This window comes from Haliotis rufescens, unplaced genomic scaffold (genome assembly GCF_023055435.1).
Source record: "Haliotis rufescens isolate VD_foot unplaced genomic scaffold, xgHalRufe1.0.p SCAF_14, whole genome shotgun sequence".
Taxonomy (NCBI): Eukaryota; Metazoa; Mollusca; class Gastropoda; order Lepetellida; family Haliotidae; genus Haliotis; species Haliotis rufescens.
The window spans coordinates 33,920,716-33,936,713 of record NW_025963824.1 but is presented as its reverse complement, the minus strand read 5'-3'; the positions used below and the strand labels follow the sequence as shown (position 1 = coordinate 33,936,713).

The following is a 15,998-nucleotide window of genomic DNA, read 5'->3' as shown; positions in this document are numbered from 1 at the left end:
CATGATGGTGTTGGTACAATATAATCTATATACGGAAAACTACGTTTATAACGAACACGCTTATAACGAACTGACGGATATAGCGAACTGTTTTATTGGTCATGGGCATTTGATGTATGTATTCCGTACATTTGCTCATAACGAACTACGGTTATAATGAAGTAAAATTGGTGGTCCCTTTGAGTTCGTTATAACCGTAGGTTACAACATGTCTAATATTCACGTGTATATATCATCCATGAAAGTGTCTGCATACTGTGAGGACATGTATGGCTAAATATTCTTGTACATGTATGTACTCACAAAAGTGTTGGCACATTATCATCTATATATGTCTAATATTCACATTTATTTGATGCATGATAGTGCTTATATATGTTTCGAAATAATCACGCATTATATTATCTTTGGTTTTTTTCTGACATGGGTAACGCGACCTATTGGCAAATGTTCTCCTTACGATAATGACTGAAACCCTGGTAATGTTCTAACAGCAATTACATCAGATATAAATAGATTGTAATAACATTTAAGATAAAACACGAAACACATAAATTCTAAATTCAAAAGTTTGAGAAACGTATAATATCTGTTCATCGAAAGTGCTTATGATTTTTATAAGTAGCTCCGATTGCCTTCTTTGACATTTGAAATGAACAAAGATGTAATCCTATATACAATCGTGATATTGTTACAATAAACACAGTCAAGACAAAAACGTAAGAGCAAAGCTTTGTGCGATTACGCTATAACAAATGTTGTTCGCGTTATAAAGCAGTCTGTTACTGAGATATTGTCACATTTCATTGAGAGTGCGTCCATTGTGAGTTTAATTGCAAGAAGATCGTCTCGTCCTTGAAGTGTGTTTTAACCAAATACCACCGAGTGTATCTATTTCTGTGTAGGTCTTTCTGCCTTTATATTTATTTTTTATACATCCATCAATCTCTGTATCTATCTGTCTCTGTCTTTCTGTGCATCTAGTATTTGTCTATCCGTCGATTTCAGATTTATCTGGGGCGGTCGGGTAGCCTAGTGGTTAAAGCGTTCGCTCGTCACGCCATAGACCCGGGTTCGATTCCCGACATGGGTACAATGTTTGAAGCCCATTTCTGGTGTCCCCCGCCGTGATATTGCTGGAATATTGCTAAAAGCGGCGTAAAACCATACTCACTCACTCACTCACTCAGATTTATCTGTCTCTTTATATTCGGGGTTCCGGGTTCGAACCCATGTTGGTCGCTTGATGTTTTACTAATCAGATGGTCAGCCTCGGTGACTTATTTCATCGCACCCGACATCGTGGATAATTGCTCATTATATCAATCACTGGTTTGTGTGATCGAGATTCGATTATTTAGAGGTCGTTACCTATAAAGCTGAAAATTTGATATATACTAGGGTTGTGGGGGTGAGCAGCAAAGAAACAAAACTCCATACATCGATTATTTCAAGTGAATATTTGTAATCTACATGTACATACCGATCATTTCAAGTGAATATTCAAATCTAAATTATATGTCGATCATTTCAAGTAAATATTGTCAATTTATATATCGATCATGTCAAGTAAATATATTCAATCTATATATCGATCATTCTTCCAGTGCGAACATCGGCCATGACGTCACAAAGGGCACCTGTTACTTACCAGTGGCACATAGACTTGCATTGTATGAAGTTCATTCCTCCGCGGCCGCGCATACAGTTGTTGATACAATGTCCCAAGCCTCGTTTTGATAATGATGGCTGTGCGTCAAAATCACGTGACAGGAAGTTGATTAATTTTGAAAGGAATAGGCTGTCCGGCAAGGCCCTGAACGCTACTCCCTCTGTCTGCTCCGCGCTGTCTGAAAGAAGAAAATATAATGTCCTTCACAATCTGTCAGCAAACTTCCGGGCTATTCTTAGTTAACCCTAGAGAACAGTCATTAACGAAATCAACGGTACAACAAAAATATTATTGCTCACGATAACACGGAAATATGTTCCTCTCTTGAATAAAAAAAAAAAATCCTGTAGGGGCTGTGCTAGTTGTGTGTTTTGTCCTGGAATATACTCGGGGAAATGTTTGCTGTTTATGGTTGCTATGTTTTTTTGCAATGACCATTCGTAATGGTGAGTGAGTGAGTGAGTGAGTGCGGGAAGGGGGAGGGAGGGAGGGAGGGAGTGAGTGAGGGAGCGAGGTTCTATCACCGCGGGGGACACCAGAAACGGGCTTCACACATTGTACCCATGTCGGGAATCAAACCCGGGTCTTCTGCTTGACGAGCGAACGCTTTAACCACTAGGCTACCCGACCGCCCCCATTCGTAAAGATTAACCCTTCTCTTGCAATTGCATATATAGTGACGTTTTGCTTTGCTTATTTATAATGCAGAACATATACATATATATATGTTAACGTCAATAAATAACGATAGTTTCTTTATTCTGTATAACTGTGTACCATACTGTTCAGTGACCAAACACGTGTTACAACACACCGGGCAATACTCCTGCCTTTCTGTTGTATCATACTGTTGTACTCAAATGTTCGTCAGTCTGCCTCCAGCGTTCCTCGACGACGTACATTTCAGCAATTCATCAACATGCTTATCATTATTTTTCCAGTTTGCAGTTAGTCTTGAGAAGACATGCGCTATAGGTACCCCTGACAACACACGGAAAACACAACAGGGGCACATAATTAAAATAGAACGCAGATGACGTAGTTTTGACGTCACGGAAATATGTGCAATAGTTGTATGTGAACTGACAATTCATCTCCGACTATGATTCTTTGTTCAAGTCCTAGATATAACGTACGACGTTTTATGAGGTGATTTCCGTTTGAAGGGGGAAATATTTATCTGAAAATGATAAACAATACTGACACCTGTAAGGAAGTATGAAAAACACACCATATTAGCACCATGCTCAAATACAACTTCAGAAAAGACACGCGGGTGGTGTGACGTGACGTCCTCGCGCAAACACAACACGTCATTGCTTACCATCTGTCTGTCATTTCTTCCCAAAACTACAATTCTAACATCCAAGAGAGAAAGGGTACAATAATTTTAAGCAGGGAACAAAATACTTGCCATGTGTTTGTCGGAGCAAATGCTCTATGGGTGAAAATTCCTATTTGATATTTCCGTTACATTTAAAAAAACCAAAAACAAATTCATTAAAAAAACATCTCTTTTATATACCTCTGTTACCATGGAGCATAAAGATTCCTTTTCTCATTTTCTGTAAAGTCTTCAGGATACCCTGACAGCTGTAGTATTCACTGGCGATTGCTTTTTTGTTTAACTTATTTCAATTCTCGTGGAGCAGTACTTCCGATTTCGGTTGCGTTTTGGGCTCTCCATTCTATCCGTTTGGTTCATAATTACATGTTTTCATTCTCCTTCATCATCAATTAACTATCGGTATTTGGTTCATGCTTTCCTTTTTCATCATATTCTTTTGTTTCTCTTTAGATCATGTTTATTTGTATGCGATTGTATGTCTTAGTATTCATATATTTCGTGTTGCACAATAACAATATACAGTAACATCATTCATAAACACACCCAAACATTTGTTCGGGTCAACCGGGTCTTTTCACTGCAGGGTCGGAACATTTTCACTGCAATTTTATGTATTTAATCCTGATATGTTTCCGGGTGGGAACTAAATTTGGGCGAAACAAAAATATGATTCCAAGTCGACGACAAATCATTTCTTATTAGTTTTAATCAATAAAATAATTGAGTGCAATACCAGAGATTAAAAAAGATGCAATTTGTAAAACTGAAGCGCTGCGAGTGATCACGTGGCACGTGCTGTTTAAACGATGGCGACAACTGGTACAGTTAATGAAACTGTCTTGATGCCCTCTCGCTGTGTTAAAACAGACATCTACTCAAACTTTTCAACGGACAGAAATACGGCGTTTCCTTCCAGTCACAAGTCAGCTTAAAACACGGGATATTTCAGAAATAACACGAAAAGAATGACACCGACTAGTACGTGGTATGTTGTAGCTTTTCGTTCAACGAAACGAACAGACAGAAATGAAGTAAATGGTATCTTGATCAGGGCTATGTTTCTTCCATCAGCATGGGCAAGTGATATTTAGGAGATTGAGAAATGTGCTCGCGTTGGTCCAAAATGAACGAGGGGCATCACGCAGGGGAGTGAGTGAGTGAGTGAGTGAGTTAGTGAGTATGGTTTTACGCCGCTTTTAGCAATATTCGAGCAATATCACGGCGGGGGACACCAGAAATGGGCTTCACACATTGTACCCATGTCGGGAATCGAACCCGGGTCTTCGGCGTGACGAGCTAACGCTTTAACCACTAGACTACCCGACCGCCCCATCACGCAGGGGAACTCAAACGGGCAACTATTAGTGTTCTCACAGTAAAGCATGTCGTTCGATCTTGGCTATCTCTCAAATACCTCAACAAAACAACGTTTTAAAGCATTTTAGGTGCTATGAATGTTGGCCACGGTTTAAAAAGGTTAAACCGCTCGGATTCCGATGTTTATTCGATGAAATGGTCGGTGAAACCATTTCAACAATTTCAACGATTAAACATCGGATGCGAGTGGTCTGACTTATACGTATCACGGGTATATACTTTAACATTGAAACAACAAAGAGGTGTTTACCCCTCCCCCGCGCTGACGTCAACGCTCTTGTTATAAATCACACACCATCAACACTCTCTAATGATGTGGTTGCTAATGGCAACCAGGGCTCGTAAACATGGCGGCGTAATGGGTAGAGTCAAAACCCGGAACGGTTTATTAGAGGGCAGCGAACTTTAATTTTCTAAACTGTGGCCTAAGATTGGTATCTGGCGGAATGTCTGCAGGCTTGGTGCCAAGGTAATGGCGATGCAGAATATTAGATAATTGATGGGAAAGCAGTCCTTTTCAAATTAGTAGATGATCTGCCGCAAGGCCTGGGGGCCGTTCTATCGTCGACATATTTCGTCTGTGGTTAAGATACGACCCAACCTCATTGGTGGTGACTCCCTTGGGGCGCTGGGCACGGTAGTGGGACCTCACGATAAGTCCGGCTGACAGGATACTACACTGATATTTTCAGATTGTCGGGGATAATATTTGGACGGAGGAGGAAGATTGAAACAGTTATTTTATACGTGATTAGATACGAAATGTGTTTTTATTCGATCCAAACATGTCTCTGCACCCATGTCATTCGTTCACCTCTGAGTTTGTGGTGCAAGATATGAGTTTTCTCTTCAGAGGAATTTCAAGTCGGAGCTGCATTCTCTCCATCATGTGACTGTCACGTGACGACACAACATGATAAACTGCGGTCGGGGTTTTGGTGCTGATGTGAATGGTGTCTGATTTCCACGTTGTTAGCAATTGTCCTTGTTCCCGGACCGCGCCTTACAAGCAGTGACATATTGTCTTCTCACGTCTCCCTTCTTTACGTCACTAACTATACGCCCCCTTCTTTACGTCACTAACTATACGCCCCCTTCATTACGTCACTAACTATACGCCCCCTTCATTACGTCACTAACTATACGCCCCCTTCTTTACCTCTCCCTTCTTTACGACCCTTACTATACGCCCCCTTCTTTACGTGCCCTTCTTTACGTGCCCTTCTTTACGTCCCCTTCTTTACGTCCCTAACTATACGCCTAATTCTTTACCTCTCCCTTCTTTACGACCCTTACTATACGCCCCCTTCTTTACGTGCCCTTCTTTACGTCCCCTTCTTTACGTCCCTAACTATGCGCCCTCTTCTTTACGTCTCCCTTCTTCACGACTCTAACTAGCACATCCTTCTTTACGTATCATTTCTTTACGACTTTAACTATACGCCCCCTTCTTTAGTGGTTAAAACCATACTCACTCACTCACTCACTCACTCACTCACTCACTCACTCACCCACTAACTCACGCACTCACTCACTCATTCACTCACTCACTCACTCACTCACTCATTACCCGTCGTCGAATTATAACAATCACATTCCTGTGTTGTAGATATAATACAAAAAATACAAAATACAACACGGAATCCTTAAACATTAATGTCACGAATTCTTTTAACTTGAATATCTGTATGTTGTGTTCCAGCAGACAGCCGCGGGTACTACATAAGTATCTAGACGTGTTTAATCTCAATGACAGCGATCTTCCTGCAGTGTAACGAGCGTATACCTTCTGTAGACCCGATATCGTATATCGCAGGGGAAATCGGCGCTCGACAAGCATCTCGCGTACACAGCGTATCACATACGACGTAAGATGATGTTATGGGAAAACATTACAGGTAGACGTATGAAATCAATGATTGTAATAGACCTGGATCAACCAAGACTCACATCACAAATAGACTTACGTCTACGCGATGTCTCGTTACATCTCGTTACATCTCGCGTGGGTTAGCCAGGCCGAGATACATCAGTTGTAAGCCAGTTACACTTGTTCGTGTCTCCATCTGTTCTCACATTGAATCGTAAATAGAGACGACTTGGAAAAGTGTAGTTCTCAGCGAGCAGTTCTGTTTACAGCCCTGTCACGCGTTGTGGGTGCGGTACAATGTATCCCAAGCCGCGGAGAGCTCTCTCGCCTGCTCACGTCATCTTTCGGGGTCAAATGTTATCAGTCGTCTCCCGTTTTCGAGGTACAATTACGTCTGGGATTTAATAATACCACGTATACATTCCCATTTTTTGCTCGTTTATTCCATGAACGATTTCTACCACTGAATTAATTCTGGATCTTGTGATTGTATCTATTCCACATACAATTCTCACCAGACGTGAGGTGATATTTACATAAAAAAATAACTTGTACAATAAATTCAAGTTTGCGCTTGCAAACATCTGTTGTTTTCCCTTTTGCAGTACAGCGTTGCTTCCCATAACTGTGGTAGGATCCGAGGTTCGTGATTTAAATATCAGATTTCCCTGATTTGGATTTTTTTCTTTCAGCATCACACCCGAGTTTGCTAAAGAGGTTGTAGTGCAAGACATTGGAACTTGGGCATCGATGCTCATAATGTCAATCACTAGATTGTTAAGTCCAGATTCGATGATTTACAGACGCCGTCACATGGCTCGAATATTGCTGAGTTAAATGACAACACTCAAAATATTTTTTCAGGGTGGCTTCAGAAAACTTCTTCCTATCGATATGAGAAGTGTATTGAAAAGCAGGGAGATTATGTTGAAACATGAAATTAAAAGCACTTTCACAATTGTTGGTTTTCTTTTTTTAGGCTTAGAACTATTTTACCAGCCCTCGTAGTACTGGCAGATTAAAGTTGCTCTTCCATAACGCCGGAAAAAAAACTCTACAAAGCAATATATCTCACTCACTCACTCACTCAACACAAGTTTAATGTTTTTTGGAATGATGCAGCCTGGGATCGAACCACCGACTGTCCGCTCAGTGTTGACGAGAGATGGGATCGAACCACCGACTGTCCGCTCAGTGTTGACGAGAGATGGGATCGAACCACCGACTGTCCGCTCAGTGTAGACGAGAGATGGGATCGAACCACCGACTGTCCGCTCAGTGTTGACGAGAGATGGGATCGAACCACCGACTGTCCGCCCAGTGTTGACGAGAGATGAAAGGATAAAAGCAGCAATACGTACAGTGATTGGTGCCTCAGGCTGACCGGAGGTTGGATACTATCACGTAATATCACACGAGACTTTGTGTTTGGTAACATTAACAGAATAGAATATGAATCATTGAGTGGACAAAACCGCTATGACCGATATATGTGACAAGCTGACGGATGCCAGGCCCCGTCACTACAGGCTATTTCAGCCTTGTCAATGTAGATATATTAAATAACGTGGTGTGTAATCAAATCAAACACACACACACACATCCCTACGGGTGTTCAACAACAACACACACACACATCACTACGTGTGTTTAACAACACACACACACACACACATCCCTACGTGTGTTGAAAAACACACACACACACATCCCTACGTGTGTTGAAAAACACACACACACACATCACTACGGGTATTCAACAACATACACACACACACATCCCTACGTGTGTTGAAAAACACACACACACACATCCCTACGTGTGTTGAAAAACACACACACACACATCACTACGGGTATTCAACAACATACACACACACACATCCCTACGTGTGTTGAAAAACACACACACACACATCCCTACGTGTGTTCAACACACACACACACACACACGCAAAGATAAAGTGGACTTGTTATTGTTGAACGTTAGGCCAAACAGTATGTACACTTCCCGACGTGCCCTGATTAATCAATAACACTTTTGATTGTGATTAACACACTTGCTCAATCTACGACATCACGTTATCTCTTGTTCAACCTGATGCAACACGCTGTATCTAGATGCGACGTTGAGGACGTTCACAACGCCGTAGCTCCCCCCCCCCCCCCCCTTCCCCCACTTGCGGGAAGTATTGAACACATTCATCGCTACAGAAGCCTTTCGATGTCCTACCAACCCGGGTAAACTTTCGCCAGCGGAGTGAGTTAGTCAACATGACCGGCACACAGCCGATTGTAATTAGATGAAACCGTTTTAAAAAAGACAAAACAGCGGATTCAGGGGACTTATTTCAGATTACTTGTGAGAGCAGTTTCAGGTCCGCGTCATGTTTCAGGGTATGCACTCATAATCAGAGCAGGATGGACGAAGTGTGGTAATCTGCCACCAGGTGGAGTTCCGCCGTGCCGTGTGGTCACGTGACACTTTGCATGAATCTAAATCTAGACTTATCTCCAATATGATAAGAAAACATATTCCGCTAACAATGTAAAATAACAATATTAATATTTATATTTTTTTATTACGTGTTTGTAGCGTTATCTATCGCGTAGTTGTCCGATTTTCGACCACGAGGGTTAATTTCGTTTATCCGACGTACTCGTTAATCCGACATAATCATATGCAACCAACCATGTCGGATTAACGGGACTTGACCATTTCTGGTGCCCCCCGCCGTGATATTGCTGGAATATTGCTAAAAGCGGAGTAAAACCATACTCACTCACAGCGGTGTTTATGAAATTACTATATGCCAGTAGATATACTTGTAGATTTGCACAAGACAAGAAACACAATACATAAATCAAATGTCACAAAGAATATTTACGGACAAGAGTATTATAGCATTCACACTGTGACGTGATATACTGCTTAACACAGGTTATAGAACACCCACATTTATAAGACTGTGTTTAGCAATACAACCATCCATGTGTGTTCGAATCCCGGTTCGCCCCGATTATGTTTCTAGGTTTGACAGCACCATACCCGTGCAATTGGGTTTCACGAAGTGGTAAACGTCTGAGACCTGCATCACTTCGGGCTTTCCTCCCACATTCAGCTGACATGCCGTGATATAACTGGAATACTGTTAAAAGCGGCGTTAAACCCAACTCACTCACTCACTCTTTTCCTGTACCACTGCGAATGGTTCTTTTTGAGAACTATAGTGATTGATTCATTGACCTATTGTCGGAAACATTTATACATCTGCATCTGCACCTGGTGGTTGTTTTAAAAGATTTGTGATTGTAGATTAGACGCATTTAGTTATACAACCCACCGACTCGTCACAGTGACAATAAGCCGACACAAGGTCTCGTGCAGAAGTTAGTGACTGCATGGCTGACTAGAGGGATTGATTTCCGGGGAAGACAAACATGGGTTGCTGAAGACCTATTGTAACCCGGATGTTAACGGGGAAGACAAGCATGGGTTGCTGAAGACCTATTGTAACCCGGATGTTAACGGGGAAGACAAGCATGGGTGGCTGAAGACCAACTGTAACCCGGATGTTAACGGGGAAGACAAGCATGGGTGGCTGAAGACCAACTGTAACCCGGATGTTAACGGGGAAGACAAGCATGGGTGGCTGAAATCCTATTGTAACCCGGATGTTCACGGGGGAGACAAGCATGGGTTGCTGAAAACATATTGTAACCCGGATGTTCACGGGGGAGACAAGCATGGGTTGCTGAAGACCAATTGTAACCCGGATGTTAACGGGGAAGACAAGCATAGGTTGCTGAAGACCTATTGTAACCCGGATGTTCTCGGGGAAGACAAGCATGGGTTGCTGAAATCCTATTGTAACCCGGATGTTCACGGGGGAGACAAGCATGGGTTGCTGAAGACCTATTGTAACCCGGATGTTCTCGAAGAAGACAGGCATGGGTTGCTGAAGACCAGTGCTGACACTGCAACAGCGCGTGCTTCAGAGGTTGACTGCTATAGGCTGTTACGTCATCACCTGACCCAGTTTCCCGACGTGACGGGTGCCAGGGAGGTGACGACAAGATGTAGACATGATGTAGACAATGGCGTGCCTATTTCTGCCGCTAACTGACAACCCATCCTTAATGTTATTAGCTCGTAAAGAGCTGGTCAGATCATCGCACACAGGTTGTGTGTGTAAGTTAAGAATAACATACACATGTATTATGTCAATGTTACGCGTTGGTACATGAGGATACATGTGGGTATATGTGGGTACATGCGGGTGCATACAGAAGGACGTTTCATACACCCTTGTCTCGTACAGGTTTCTTTAGTTCTATCCCCTATTATGTATATTGTTATTCTTACCGTTTCATGAATATCATTCCGATCATTTCATCTTCGGAAGCAATTTAAGCTATATCCTATGTTTTAGTGAAAATGTCAAATAAAACAACAACAAATACAAACTTGTATCAATACATCCTCCTCAATACACCCTCAACAATATACTTTCCTTAATACACCTTTCAATACTCCCTACTCATACACCTTCTTCAATACATCCCTCTTAATACACCTCTCAATACTCCCTCCTCAATACTCCCTCCTCAATACTCCCTCCTCATACACCTTCTCTTTAATACATCCCTCTTAATACTCCCCCCAATACTCCCTCCTCAATACTCCCTCCTAAATACACCTTCTTCAATACACCCCTCTCAATACTCCCTCCTCAATACACCTTCTTCAATGCATCCCTGTCAGTACTCCCTCCTCAATACATCCCTCTCAATACTCCCTCCTCAATACAACTTCTTCAATACATCCCTCTCAGTACTCCCCCCTCAATACACCTTCTTCAATACATCCCTCTCAATACTCCCTCCTCAATACACCTTCTTCAATACATCCCTCTTAATACACCTCTCAATACTCCGGTGTATCAGCATGCGACTCCCCCCCTGTGTGCCTCCTGACACGGTGCTGCTGCAAGACGGCCAAACAGGGCCTGGAACAATAACTAACCCTCTCGACAGTGAGTCAGTGAGTTACACCAAGTAGCAAACCATGGAGCACATAACTGCAAAATCCTGGATTCGAACCCACGACCAGCTGATACTGACAGGGCTGAGGGAGGCGACTGAATGTAGCACTATGGTGATCCCGACGTGCTTCAACACATGCCCAATCAGGGGTTAAGTTACAGAGCTGGGGTCATATTGTTGACATCTTCTGTGATGCAGGGTAATCACGTGATGTGTGCGCCTCGGGTGCCGTGACACATTCACCACCACAGATCGACCACCTCATCAACCGAGGGACCGCACTAGGAAGACATCAGTGAGCTATTGTTCCGCGACAGTTTGATCAAGTGAGGGGGTTATTTGACAAAGATCTCTCACCATCCTCTCCTCGAGATCGTCTGCGGGACGGCATCACGTGACCCCATCACGAGGCTGGCTCCAGTGTCGGGTAAAACCAGCACGTCATGGAGTGAGTGAGTGAGTGAGTGAGTGAGTGAGTGCTGTCGAAATGTTCGCAATAAATGACTTTATCACTGACGTATATTTTTAAAAACTTCACGATACATTTGTATATTGGAAAGTTTCTTCAAGACGGTCTTAAGAAGTCTTGTAGAAAACGGTTGGTCAACATCTATTATCTACAAATATATTTAATAAAAAGAAACCATGAGTGTAAAAACACAACACCATTGTAAGAAATAAATTCACGGCAGGAAACATGTCTCGCCAAATCTCGCAGAAGTGAAGCGAGAGTGAAGGTCGACGCCGTCGCACATCACTCAGGCAGCAGTCAGTTGTGTCCGGAGACAGATCTACCCGCTCCCTGACGGGTGTGCCGTTATGTTCGATCATGTGTACCCCACTCCCCCGCCCACTGGTACATTTCAAACATCAAAGCACATGCCAATCCGTCTGTTTGGGACGTTCACTCACGGAAGTTATCGATTATTAACGAAAACAGCCGAATACGTCCGAATTAATAATACGCCGCTTCGGGACTAACATGCACGAGACTGATTCCACTTGAGACGGCATTAACTCTTAATCGATCTTGATGCTGCGAATCTCTAATAAGGGAAGTAGTAAGGGTTTAATTAGTTGTCTCTTGTTTAATCTTTCACTGTTTAGTGCTCGAAGATAGAAGCGAGTTGCGTACTTAGGGCATTGGAGCCTGTTGGGGACAGCGTCTGAACATGGCGTGATGCGGTCACCACGCCGCGCTGGTGAACGTGTTTAAATAGGCAATTACCGACCGCGACTTGTGCTGGATTCGAACGGACACATGTTTATCATCTAATCGTTACTTTGAAGCGCGTTCATGTTAAACACGATAATTGACGTGAGAGTATTATCGGGTGTGTAAAAAAATATTCTTTTCTTGGATTACGGAAAACAGAATAGTCAGATCTACGTGAGAAGAAGGCTGCGTCCAAACACGAGGATTGGAAATATGCGTGTGTTCCTTTATCTCATATGATCATTCCTTTGTTCCTCTGTATGTAGGGTATGCGTCTATAGCGACAAGCTACTAGCTGCCTGATATATCTTCTGACTTGACCCACTCGGCCATCTCCCCCTCCCTCTACCTTTTGTCGTTGGTTGCTTTGTCGTGTAACGCCGCACTCAGCAATATTCCAGCTATATGACGGCGGTCTGTAAATAATCGAGTCTGGACAAGACAATCTGGTGGTTAATATCATGAGCATCGATCCACGCAATTGGGATACGATGCCATGCATCAACCAATTCAGCGAACCTGACCATCCGATCCCGTTAGTCACCTTTTACGCCAAGCAGTCACCTTTTACGCCAAGCAGTCACCTTTTACGACAAGCAGTCACCTTTTACGGCAAGCAGTCACCTTTTAAGGCAAGCAGTCACCTTATACGACAAGCAGTCACCTTATACGACAAGCAGTCACCTTTAACGGCAAGCAGTCACCTTTTACGGCAAGCAGTCACCTTTTACGGCAAGCAGTCACCTTATACGACAAGCAGTCACCTTTTACTGCAAGCAGTCACTTTTTACGGCAAGCAGTCACCTTTTACGACAAGCAGTCACCTTTTACGGCATACCTTTTGTCAACCTAATGTAGCATGTCGTGGGTGGTAACATTGGTTGAGAGAGGATTAGGATTATTTGGACCGCTCCCTTTTAAAAAGCTTGGTCCGCTTGGAGGACAGCACCCCCGAGGGACATGATGTGACATTGAAGCGAACTATACATTGTTTGATATGAACGCAGTATGGATCTCAAAACTCTGTGATATTTCCCAGGAGGAATTTAGTGCCTGGGTTGCAGTGATATCCCTGAACATCAGGCTACTCTGCCTAAGATTTTCTGAATCGTGAGGACAAATATCGACATGGAACCATATTGATATTATCATATGTGGAGAGTGTTTCATCGATGCGATACCCTTCAATGGCAATATCTGTCTGTGCCAGGCACAGCGTCCCCATCACGTCCAGGTAGCCGGAACTTTACGGCAATGCGATATCTGTCTGTGCCAGGCACAGCGTCCCCATCACGTCCAGGAAGCCGAAACTTTACGGCAATGCGATATCTGTCTGTGCCAGGCACAGCGTCCCCATCACGTCCAGGAAGCCGGAACTTTACGGCAATGCGATATCTGTCTGTGCCAGGCACAGCGTCCCCATCACGTCCCGGAAGCCGGAACTTTACGGCAATGCGATATCTGTCTGTGCCAGGCACAGCGTCCCCATCACGTCCAGGAAGCCGAAACTTTACGGCAATGCGATATCTGTCTGTGCCAGGCACAGCGTCCCCATCACGTCCAGTAAGCCGGAACTTTACGGCAATGCGATATCTGTCTGTGCCAGGCACAGCGTCCCCATCACGTCCAGTAAGCCGGAACTTTACGGCAATGCGATATCTGTCTGTGCCAGGCACAGCGTCCCCATCACGTCCAGTAAGCCGGAACTTTACGGCAATGCAATATCTGCCTGTGCAAGACACAGCGTCCCCATCACGTCCAGGAAGCCGGAACTTTACGGCAATGCGATATCTGTCTGTGCCAGGCACAGCGTCCCCATCACGTCCAGGAAGCCGGAACTTTACGGCAATGCGATATCTGTCTGTGCCAGGCACAGCGTCCCCATCACGTCCAGGAAGCCGAAACTTTACGGCAATGCAATATCTGTCTGTGCCAGGCACAGCGTCCCAATCACGTCCAGGTAGCCGGAACTTTACGGCAATGCGATATCTGTCTGTGCCAGGCACAGCGTCCCCATCACGTCCAGGAAGCCGAAACTTTACGGCAATGCAATATCTGCCTGTGCAAGACACAGCGTCCCCATCACGTCCAGGAAGCCGGAACTTTACGGCAATGCGATATCTGTCTGTGCCAGGCACAGCGTCCCCATCACGTCCAGGTAGCCGGAACTTTACGGCAATGCGATATCTGTCTGTGCCAGGCACAGCGTCCCCATCACGTCCAGGAAGCCGAAACTTTACGGCAATGCAATATCTGCCTGTGCCAGGCACAGCGTCCCCATCACGTCCAGGTAGCCGGAACTTTACGGCAATGCGATATCTGTCTGTGCCAGGCACAGCGTCCCCATCACGTCCAGTAAGCCGGAACTTTACGGCAATGCGATATCTGTCTGTGCCAGGCACAGCGTCCCCATCACGTCCAGTAAGCCGGAACTTTACGGCAATGCGATATCTGTCTGTGCCAGGCACAGCGTCCCCATCACGTCCAGTAAGCCGGAACTTTACGGCAATGCAATATCTGCCTGTGCAAGGCACAGCGTCCCCATCACGTCCAGGCAGAGATTGCCCTCAGTGTAAGTGCTCATGAAAAAGGACCATAGCCGCCAGTCATGTGACACTTTCATCATCTGGGACGGTTAACTCCGACAGTGTATTTCTACGCGGCTTCTAAATATACCTCAATAAATATAGTGCAAGAGAGTCAGTGACATATGATTGGCATTTATGTTTCCATTAACTGAAAATATGACCACGCCCACCATGGAATGCTGTGTACTGATTGGCTGGTTGATTAAGGTACACATGTGAAGCCGGTGTGTACACTGTGTGAATCCGCGCCAGCGATTGAAAATATTCTTTGCGGAAACTTGGAAAATTAAGGGAGTAAAGCCAAGAATTAAGTTCAACTTAATCTTCAGGTACATCGATGATCTGACACCGTGTACTAACCAACCAACACAAAGCCAAATCCCTTCCACTAATTAACCAACCTGAACTAGTGAGTGAGTGAGTGAGTTGGGTTTAACGCCGCTTTTAACATTAATTCAGTTATATCACGGTGAGTCAGCTTAATCTGGGAGGAAAGCCTGAAGTGATGCAAGTATCGGACGTTTACCACTTCGGTGAAACCCACGAGCATAGGTATGGTGCTGACAAACCTAGAAACATAATCGGGGCGAATCGGGACTCGAACCCACAATCATAGATTTCTGGCGTGCCCAAGGGACGCAACATTGCACAGCGAATCGCGGCGCCTTAGACGACTAGGCGCCCGTGCCCCCTACCTGAACTAGAAATAAAGGAGACCGGGTCATCGCCTCCTCTGTTTCACATTGAAGTAAAGATTCAGAGTGAGAAAACACTCTCTACAAGACCGTATGACAAGAGGGATGACTTTAAGTCGACTTTCCCTTATGTCGAGCAATATTCGGGCGGTTTGCAATTTTAGAGATTCATTCGATCATCCTCTT

The 15,998-nt window shown here is 44.1% G+C and overlaps 1 long non-coding RNA gene across 1 annotated transcript in view; it reads right to left on the bottom strand.

Annotated features, from left to right (window-relative positions):
• LOC125379274 overlaps positions 1–15,998 on the bottom strand; it is a 38,931-nt gene that overhangs the window by 9,730 nt on the left and 13,203 nt on the right. Inside the window, exon 2 of the long non-coding RNA XR_007220660.1 lies at positions 1,652–1,850. This is a non-coding gene — a long non-coding RNA (uncharacterized LOC125379274). The remainder of the gene's footprint in view (positions 1–1,651; positions 1,851–15,998) is intronic.